We start from the raw sequence: 9,450 nt of genomic DNA on the forward strand, positions 1-9,450 counted from the left end.
CCTTGTCTCCCAAGTCTGCTGATAGAGGCTGACGGAATCACTGAGGAACAATCTCTAAACAGAGACAACTATAACAACTAACTCCAGAGATTACCAGATAGTGAAAGGTAAATGTAAGAATTTTACTAACAGAAACCAAGACCACTCACCATCATCAGAACCCAGCACTCCCACTTTGCCCAGTCCAGGGCACACCAACACACCCGAAAAGCCAGACCTGGATTTAAAAACATATCTCATGATGATGATAGAGGACATCAAGAAGGACTTTAATAACTCACTTAAAGAAATACAGGAGAACACTGCTAAACAGGTAGAAGACCTTAAAGAGGAAGCACAAAAATCCCTTAAAGAATTGCAGGAAAACAGAACCAAACAGGTGATGGAATTCAATAAAGCCATCCAAGACCTAAAAAGGGAAGTAGACACAATAAAGAAAACCCAAAGTGGGGCAACGCTGGAGATAGAAACCCTAGGAAAGAAATCTGGAACCATAGATTCGAGTATCAGCAACAGAATACAAGAGATGGAAGAGAGAATCTCAGGTGCAGAAGATTCCATAGAGAACATCAGCACAACAATCAAAGAAAATGGAAAATGCAAAAAGGTCCTAATTAAAAACATCCAGGAAATCCAGGACACAATGAGAAGACCAAACCTACGGATAATAGGAGTAGATGAGAATGAAGATTTTCAACTCAAAGGTCCAGCAAATATTTTCAACAAAATTATAGAAGAAAACTTCCCAAACCTAAAGAAAGAGATGCCCATGAACATAGAAGAAGCCTACAGAACTCCAAATTGACTGGACCAGAAAAGAAATTCCTCCCGACACATAATAATCAGAACAACAAATGCACTAAATAAAGATAGAATATTAAAAGCAGTAAGGGAAAATGTCAAGTAACATATAAGCAAGCCTATCAGAATTACACCAGATTTTTCACCAGAGACTATGAAAGCCAGAAGAGCCTAGATAGATGTTATACAGACACTAAGAGAACACAAATGCCAGCCTAGGCTACTATACCCAGCCAAACTCTCAATTACCATAAATGGAGAAACCAAAGTATTCCAAAACAAAACCAAATTCACACATTATCTTGCCATGAATCCAGCCCTTCAAGGGATAATAACAGAAAAGAACCAATACAAGGACGAAAACCATGTCCTAGAAAAAGCAAGAAGGTAATCCCCCAACAAACCTAAAAGAAGACAGCCACAAGAACAGACTGCCAACTTTAACAACAATAATAATAGGAAGCAACTATTACTTTTCCTTAATATCTCTTAATATCAATGGACTCAACTCCCCAATAAAAAGACATAGACTAACAGACTGGCTGGTTTAATTTCCAAATATCTGTGTTGAAATTCTGGCTTCATCATGCATGTGACTGGAGAAAATGTCATTTCCTTGGTAAATGTAGATTATGCTCATCTCTTTAATATTTTTGAGATGAACAAAATAGTTTTTGGGTGCAGTGAACTTGATTGATGGTATTCAGGAAAGTAGGGAGGGCTCCCTAGGCCCCTCCTTTTATTATGGGGGTCTGGAATGGAAATTATGAGGGAGATGCTCAGTTTTGGGGGCTGAGTTCGGATAGGGACTCCTCAGCAACCAAGGGCCTGTCTCTTGCTCTCCTTGTCCTTCCTGGGGTCCAAGGTTTCTTACTCCTTGGAGGCCATGTAGGCCATGAGGTCCACCACCCTGTTTTGGTAGCCGTATTCACTGTCATACCAGGAAATGAGCTTGACAAAGTTGTCATTGAGAGAAATGCCAGCCCCAGCATCAAAGGTGGAAGAGTGGGAGTTGCTGTTGAATTCGCAGGAGACAACCTGATCCTCAGTGTAGCCTAGGATGCCCGTCAGAGGGCCCTTACATGCCTGCTTCACCACCATCTCGATGCCTTCATACTTGGCAGTTTTCTCCAGGTGGCTTGTCAGATCCACAATAGACATATTGGGGGTAGGAACACGGCAGGCCATGCCAAATAGCTTCCCTTTCAGTTCTGGGATGACCTTGCTCACAGCCTTGGCAGCACCAGTGGATGCAGGGATGATGTTCTGGACATCCCCATGGCAATCACACCACAGCTTTCCAGAGGGACCACTCACAGTCTTCTGAGTAGCAGTGATGGAGTGGATCGTGGTCATTAGCCCTTCTAGGATGCCAAAGTTGTCATGGATGACCTTGGCTATGGGAGCTAAGCAGTTGGTAGTGCAGGATGCATTGCTGACAATCTTGAGTGAGTTGTCCTATTTCTCTTGGTTCACACCCATGACAAACATGGAGGCATCGGCAGAAGGGGCAGAGATGATGACCCTATTGTCTCCACCCTTCAGGTGGGCCCTGACCTTCTCCATGGTGGTGAAGATGCCAGTACACACCCCATTTAACGTTAGTTGGATCTCACTCCTGGAAGATAGTGATGGGCTTCCCGTTGATGACAAGCTTCCCATTTTTGGCCTTAACTGTGCCATTGAATTTGCCATGTGTGAAGACATACAGGAACATATAGACCATGTAGTTGAGGTCAATGAAGTGGTCTTCAGTGGCAGCAATCTCTACTTTGACATGTGGATAGCAGATGGCAGCCCTGGTAACCCAGTGCCCAATAAGGCCAAATCCGTTCACAGCTACCTTCACCATTTTGTTTACCGGACAAGACTGGCCCTGCACAATTAGATACATCTGTCTCTGGAACAGGGAGGGGCAGAGAGCCAAATAAAAGAAAAATTTAATTAGATATTTTCTTTATTTATATTTCAAATGTTATCCCCTTTTCTGGTTTCCCCTCTGAAAAACATCCTCCTTCTATCCTCTTCCCCCTGCCCCTGCTCACCAACCCACCTACTCCTGCTTCCTGGCTCTGGCATTCCCCTACATTCGGTCATAGAGCCTTCAAAGGACAAAGGGCCTCTCCTCCCATTGATGTCTGACTAGGACGTCCTCTGCTGCAAATGTAGCTGGAGCCATGGGTCCTACCATATGTACTCTTTGGTTGGTGGTTCAATCCCTGAAAACTCTGGGGGGTACTGTTAGTTCATATTGTTGTTACTCCTAAAGGGCTGCAAACCCCTTGAGCTTCTTAGGTCCTTTCTCTAGCTCCTTCATTGGGGACCCTCTGCTCAGTCCAGTAGATGGTTGTGAACATCCAGCTCTGTACTTGTCAGGCACTGCCAGAACCTCTCAGGAAAGAGGTATATCAGGCTCCTGTCAGCAAGCACTTGTTGGCATCCACACAGTGTCTGGATTTGGTGATTGTAAATGGGTTGGATCCCCAGGTGAGTCAGTCTCTAGATGGTCATTTCTTCAGTCTCTACGAACAAAAGAATTAAGTAGTCAAAATGGAAAGTGCACTCAGATACTCCTCCCTGTCTTTGTCTTGGAAGAACCTGATGCCCAAGATGGTATGAGCTTCCACCAGACAATCATGAAGCAATGCTGTTAATTTGTCAATAAAGATAAGGAAAGCATGAAGATGAATAATTCTACTCGTTCTTAAAGGGACTGGCCTCTATGTTCATCTATTTTATCAATTTAAAAATCCTCTGTGATCCATCAATTGCATGGCTGCCAACTTAATTTAATGTTATAAACATCTGACTATTCACTACTTTTGAGACTTTTGACCTACACTAATTATTCAATAAAAGATAAAATTGGGGTTTAGAAACCCATGAGAAATAAGTACTTTTAAAAATACAAACTATGATGTTTATTTTCCACAAACTGATACTTCCACAAGCCTTGCTTAAAATGTCTCCTCAAAAATTATTTTGTAACAATACATTTTTAACAGTACTTAGGTAAGACACAAAGTATTCTGAAAAGAGCTCTTATAAGCTATCAAATAAACAAAGCATAATTAGTGTTGAAATGTTTTGAAAAATATCCATTTTCTGAAGTTCTTATTCACTATTATAAGACATGTATTATGTTACCTGTCTCTACTTTTTCTTCCATATTGGCTTTTCCATTTTAGGCTTTTTATGATTCTGAATTGCTGCAGGTCCACATGAAACATAAGGATTAAATGAAAAACCAAAATAGGGAAACACTACTGAAAAGTCTGAAAGTTAGTTCAAATGCATATAGGTATTCATTGTTTTATGGAAAAAAAGTACAGATATAGAAACATCTTGTTTTTATTAAGGAGAATGAACTGATAGTCAAAAACTAGAAAATGAAGGAAGTGATACTTTATAAAGGGATAATAAATATCATGTGGGAGAGTTCTGTGCTCTTTTCTTGAATTTACAGAAAATTGTGGGTTTCTTTTGAAGCATAAAGTAAGAAGGTAAGCTATTCATAAAAGAAAATTCAAAAATCAAAATCAGTTTGCTTTTATTGATTCTTTTCATAGGTAAAATATGATAAAATTTAGCTAGATGGTTTTTCCAGTCTTTTCATTTTACCACTGTGCCTAGTACTGCAAAGGAAAATGGAGTTTCATACTGGGAGCACTAGGCCATAATTTTCATACAGGTAAAAATATAATACTTAGAGATCTTTGTCTTAAATCTATTCTTAGCTTCTACCTTCTCAGTATAGATGTAGTTCCAAAGACATAAGGTATACTTAGCTCTAAATCTACATAGGTGACTATGCATTCATTATATCTTTATTTTTCGTTTATTTCATGTACATTATATAGAGCTATAGTTTCCCCATCTTCTTAGGTTCAGCAAGTCAAGTGAAATGGTGTTATGAGATTTTCCGGGTTTTTTAGCAGGTTTACTGATGTTGTCCTTGTTTAAGTCTTGTTTTGGCAGCTATGTTATTGTCCTCTTAGACATTTCTAAAAGAAACTATCTCAGAGCCAAATTCTTGCTTCCTGGCTCTTGGAGACTTTTTGCCTCCTCTTCTGTGATGATATGAGTGGAGAGGCCAAGTCCTAAACCCTAGAGAAAGAACTGTGTGGATGTAGGAATGCTTGAGGATGGGAGAGATAGTTTTTCCTAATGTAGAGAGTCACCCAAATATGTTATGTAACACTAGGTGAATATCCATGAAATCATGTACATACAAATAACTTTATACAGAGTAAGCAGAAAGTGTGTGTGTGTGTGTGTGTGTGTGTGTGTGTGTGTGTGTGTGTGTGAAATATTAAACTACTGAAAATGAGAGCATGAGTGATGAATTTCAGTGAGAACAACAATGAGAATACATGGGAAGGCTCAGAGGGAAGAAAGGGACAATGATATAATTATATTTTCATTTTTTTCTTTTTTATTGCTAGTACAATATTTACTTATCAAAATAGATATGAGGAAACATCATAAAATCAAGCAAATGATATGAATAAATGTAAATCATTCAATAGTAATAATTATTATTGGAAAATACAGATTAAGGTTAGAAAGTAGTCCATGAAAATAGAACCAGAAAATCACCATGTACATAGTTATCCTAACATCTGACAAAATGTACTTCAAGTCAAAAGTAGTTCATAGAAAATGGGGGGAGGCATGTTACACTCATTAAAGAGTATCCTCTAAAAAGATATTACAATACAAAGTATGTACATAGCAAATTCAAGTGTATTCAGTTTAATAAAAGAAACACAATTATGTCTGAAATAAATATTTACCCCAACACATTCATAATCAATAAATCTCTTCTGTGAATAAACAGGGTATCTATAAATAAATGAATCCAGGAAACCCTGAAATTACAGTACAGCATAAGTCAAATGTTTCTAACACATACTAGGAAATCTTTATGACACTGGAAAAGAAAAACAATGGAAAGCGTACACATGCTCATGGATTTTGTAAGGATACCCTTGTTAACATGTGTATCCTATCAAAAGCAAGCTATTAATTCAGTAAAGTCTCCACTAAATTTCTAATACAATTCCTCAATGATATTCAAAATAGTCTTGAAATCTATGTGTAAATAAAAAAGACCAGGAAGAAAAAAAAAATCAATCCTTCACATTAAAATAATGCTGGAGTCATCTCCATTTCACATTTCAAATCATATTACAGAGGTATAGTAATAAAAATCATCACCGCATTGGCTTCAAAATGGACTCACTGACCAGTAGGATAAAATTGAGGTCCCTAACACAAAAACACACAGCTACAGCTTTATGATCTTTGAAAAATAAGATAGTGTATTATTACAGAAAAGACAACATCTTCAAGACTGCCTGCTAAAGTGTAAAGAGCACTGCATAAAGTACGTGGTAGAACCCTGTCTCACACAATGAACAAAACTCAACTTCAGAAGTATCAAAGAAGTACTGCAATATAATCATGATATCCTAAAATTATTAGAAGATATATATTTTTAAAAATATATTTTCAAACAATAAAAAAACTATTTAAAAAAATGTTTGAAGTCTCTATAGTCGCTGTATTAGAATCCAACGCTACCTTTGCCAACTTTACATTGTAGAAACTAGGCCTGTTACATGGTTGTTTCTCTACCTGCTGTCTGTCTTTGTCAGTGCCTGATTGTGTAATCTGGATCTGAATTTAATTTCACCTTGATTTTACTGAGCTTCTGAGTTTGTTTTTAGCATTGTGCATTATCAGCCAGGACTGCCATCTTAAAAACCAGGCAAACAAACAAACAAACAAACACCCCAAAACTTAACAAACGGAAACTCTCTAACGCTTAGACCCTAACCCTTTATTCTAAACTTGAGAGATGAATGAGCAGATCCGAACAAGTTTGGGTTAAGAGGAGCCGAGGCCTCTACCACAGGAGCCATGAGGAATCTGAACAAGTGGAAGGATTGGTCATGATGCTCCTAATGGTGGATGAGTTTGTGAAGTGAAAAAGCTGGTGGGATTGGAATCAAGAGTACTTCATTCTTTGTAAAATCCCTCAGTGTCTTTCTGCAAAGAACAGGGAAGGTGGTAAGGTTCACAGTACAAATCATACATTCTATCCTGTCACACAACACTTGATTTCTTTTTTTTTTTTTTTTTTTTAATTAGGTATTTAGCTCATTTACATTTCCAATGCTATACCAAAAGTCCCCCTTACCCACCCACCCCCACTCTCCTACCCTCCCACTCCCCCCCTTTGGCCCTGGCGTTCCCCTGTACCGGGGCACGCAAAGTCTGCGTGTCCAATGGGCCTCTCTTTCCAGTGATGGCCGACTAGGCCATCTTTTGATACATATGCAGCTAGAGTCAAGAGCTCAGGGGTACTGGTTAGTTCATAATGTTGTTCCACCTATAGGGTTGAAGATCCCTTTAGCTCCTTGGGTACTTTCTCTAGCTCCTCCATTGGGAGCCCTGTGATCCATCCATTAGCTGACTGTGAGCATCCACTTCTGTGTTTGCTAGGCCCCGGCATAGTCTCACAAGAGACAGCTACATCTGGGTCCTTTCAGTAAAATCTTGCTAGTGTATGCAATGGTGTCAGCATTTGGAAGCTGATTATGGGGTGGATCCCTGGATATGGCAGTCTCTACATGGTCCATCCTTTCATCTCAGCTCCATACTTTGTTTCTGTAACTCCTTCCATGGGTGTTTTGTTCCCACTTCTAAGGAGGGGCATAGTGTCCACACTTCAGTCTTCATTTTTCTTGAGTTTCATGTGTTTAGGAAATTGTATCTTATATCGTGGGTATCCTAGGTTTTGGGCTAATATCCACTTATCAGTGAGTACATATTGTGTGAGTTCCTTTGTGATTGTGTTACCTCACTCAGGATGATGCTCTCCAGGTCCATCCATTTGGCTAGGAATTTCATAAATTCATTCTTTTTAATAGCTGAGTAGTACTCCATTGTGTAGATGTACCACATTTTCTGTATCCATTCCTCTGTTGAGGGGCATCTGGGTTCTTTCCAGTTTCTGGCTATTATAAATAAGGCTGCTATGAACATAGTGGAGCATGTGTCCTTCTTACCAGTTGGGGCTTCTTCTGGATATATGCCCAGGAGAGGTATTGCTGGATCCTCCGGTAGTACTATGTCCAATTTTCTGAGGAACCGCCAGACTGATTTCCAGAGTGGTTGTACAAGCCTGCAATCCCACCAACAATGGAGGAGTGTTCCTCTTTCTCCACATCCTCGCCAGCATCTGCTGTCACCTGAATTTTTGATCTTAGCCATTCTCACTGGTGTGAGGTGGAATCTCAGGGTTGTTTTGATTTGCATTTCCCTGATGATTAAGGATGTTGAACATTTTTTCAGGTGCTTCTCTGCCATTCGGTATTCCTCAGGTGAGAATTCTTTGTTCAGTTCTGAGCCCCATTTTTTAAGGGGGTTATTTGATTTTCTGAGGTCCACCTTCTTGAGTTCTTTATATATGTTGGATATTAGTCCCCTATCTGATTTAGGATAGGTAAAGATCCTTTCCCAGTCTGTTGGTGGTCTTTTTGTCTTATAGACAGTGTCTTTTGCCTTGCAGAAACTTTGGAGTTTCATTAGGTCCCATTTGTCAATTCTCGATCTTACAGCACAAGCCATTGCTGTTCTGTTCAGGAATTTTTCCCCTGTGCCCATATCTTCAAGGCTTTTCCCCACTTTCTCCTCTATAAGTTTCAGTGTCTCTGGTTTTATGTGAAGTTCCTTGATCCACTTAGATTTGACCTTAGTACAAGGAGATAAGTATGGATCGATTCGCATTCTTCTACATGATAACAACCAGTTGTGCCAGCACCAATTGTTGAAAATGCTGTCTTTCTTCCACTGGATGGTTTTGGCTCCCTTGTCGAAGATCAAGTGACCATAGGTGTGTGGGTTCATTTCTGGGTCTTCAATTCTATTCCATTGGTCCACTTGTCTGTCTCTATACCAGTACCATGCAGTTTTTATCACAATTGCTCTGTAGTAAAGCTTTAGGTCAGGCATGGTGATTCCACCAGAGGTTCTTTTATCCTTGAGAAGAGTTTTTGCTATCCTCGGTTTTTTGTTATTCCAGATGAATTTGCAAATTGCTCCTTCTAATTCGTTGAAGAATTGAGTTGGAATTTTAATGGGGATTGCATTGAATCTGTAGATTGCTTTTGGCAAGATAGCCATTTTTACAATGTTGGTCCTGCCAATCCATGAGCATGGGAGATCTTTCCATCTTCTGAGATCTTCTTTAATTTCTTTCTTCAGGGACTTGAAGTTTTTATCATACAGATCTTTCACTTCCTTCGTTAGAGTCACGCCGAGATATTTTATATTATTTGTGGCTATTGAGAAGGGTGTTGTTTCCCTAATTTCTTTCTCAGCCTGTTTATTCTTTGTGTAGAGAAAGGCCATTGACTTGTTTGAGTTAATTTTATATCCAGCTACTTCACCGAAGCTGTTTATCAGGTTTAGGAGTTCTCTGTTGGAATTTTTAGGGTCACTTATATATACTATCATATCATCTGCAAAAAGTGATATTTTGACTTCCTCTTTTCCAATTTGTATCCCCTTGATCTCCTTTTGTTGTCGAATTGCTCTGGCTAATACTTCAAGTACTATGTTGAAAAGGTAGGGAGAAAG

The 9,450-nt window shown here is 39.2% G+C and overlaps 1 pseudogene; it reads right to left on the reverse strand.

Moving 5' to 3' along the window:
* Positions 1,477–2,670, reverse strand: Gm5272 (predicted gene 5272; annotated as a pseudogene).

This window comes from Mus musculus, chromosome 3 (genome assembly GCF_000001635.26).
Source record: "Mus musculus strain C57BL/6J chromosome 3, GRCm38.p6 C57BL/6J".
In the NCBI taxonomy this organism is placed as follows: Eukaryota; Metazoa; Chordata; class Mammalia; order Rodentia; family Muridae; genus Mus; species Mus musculus.